The 1280-nt window shown below is 36.9% G+C and overlaps 1 protein-coding gene across 1 annotated transcript in view; it reads left to right on the top strand.

Annotated features, from left to right (window-relative positions):
* The window catches only part of USO1 (USO1 vesicle transport factor), a 169962-nt gene that overhangs the window by 124269 nt on the left and 44413 nt on the right, over window positions 1–1280 (top strand). The window lies entirely within an intron of this gene.

The raw sequence follows: 1280 nt of genomic DNA on the forward strand, positions 1-1280 counted from the left end.
ATCAAATGAAGTCTAATGATAGATTGAAGATAATTAAAGACATGGCAACATTTTAAAAACAGAACTAAATTCACTGCTGTGGGGTTATTTCTGACTCATGGTGACCTGTCAGGTTTTGAGAACATAAAATATAACAGGAGTAGATTGCCTGTTTTAGGGTATTTTTTTTTCTTTTGGAGCCCCTGTGGATTTAAAGCATCAGAAAAGCAAGGCTTTTGTGTTAGCACAATTTGCTGCACACTATGCCACCAGAGATTCCAAGGATTGTTGTTGTTATGTGCCATCAGGTCACCTTCAACTCACAGTGACTCTAAGTACAATAGCTCCTAAGCCTGCCCTGTCCCGAGCTAGTGTCACTGACTCTAACACACCTACCTCCGTTATCCCAGATACTTTTTCAATCCATCTTATGCGGAGTCGTGTTCTCCTGCACTGGCCCTCCACCCTTCTGCGCGTGAGGTACTTCTCTAAGGACGAGTCTCTCCTGGCCACATGCCCAGAGTATGTGAGACAGAGCTTCACAATCCTTGCCTCCTAGGAGAAACTTGGTTTCACTCTCTCACAGACAGAATTATTTACTTAGGGCCAATTAAATAGAGTTGATTTGGGAAGGGGGAGAAGCAGTTATTTCTCTCTTAATTAGGATCCTTTAGATGTTACTTTTATATTTTCTCACCATTTAAAATGCTACTTGATAATAAGATAACAAGCACTAATAGCTATAATGAGTTTAAACCCTTTGAATGACATTATAGAATCCTTCCCAAGGAAATTCTCCAAAATTTCAAGAAAAAAAGGTTATGAAATAAGAGATTTTATTTGTTGTGATAGTTACAATTTTGGAACTTGAAAAGCAACCTTATCCTAAAAAAATATTGAATGTAAACTATGTTTCATTTACTTATTTAGTGAGCATTAAAAATTAAGGTTATAAAACTTGCATCAGCAAGGAAAAATTAGGCTATAAAAGTAAATTTAAGATTACAGAATTAATATGAACTGATCATGAGAAGCATGGATTAAAAATATTAGAATATATTATGTCAAATCCCAATGATAGTTATATTAGGATGGTGACAACTATAAACTCTTTTTTCTTTAAGTCTTGTTTTACTGATTGTTCTTTTGGTTGCTACTTAGATCAAGAGGCAGTAGTCAGAACAGAGCAGGGTAACACTGCATGGTTCAGAATTGGGAAGGGTGTACGCCAGGGATGCATCCTGTCTCCATACCTTTTCAACATGTATGCAGAGCAGATTATCCGAGAAGCTGGGCTCTAT

This window comes from Elephantulus edwardii, unplaced genomic scaffold (assembly GCF_000299155.1).
Source record: "Elephantulus edwardii isolate Elephantulus edwardi_28Jun2011 unplaced genomic scaffold, EleEdw1.0 scaffold00230, whole genome shotgun sequence".
Lineage (NCBI taxonomy): Eukaryota > Metazoa > Chordata > Mammalia > Macroscelidea > Macroscelididae > Elephantulus > Elephantulus edwardii.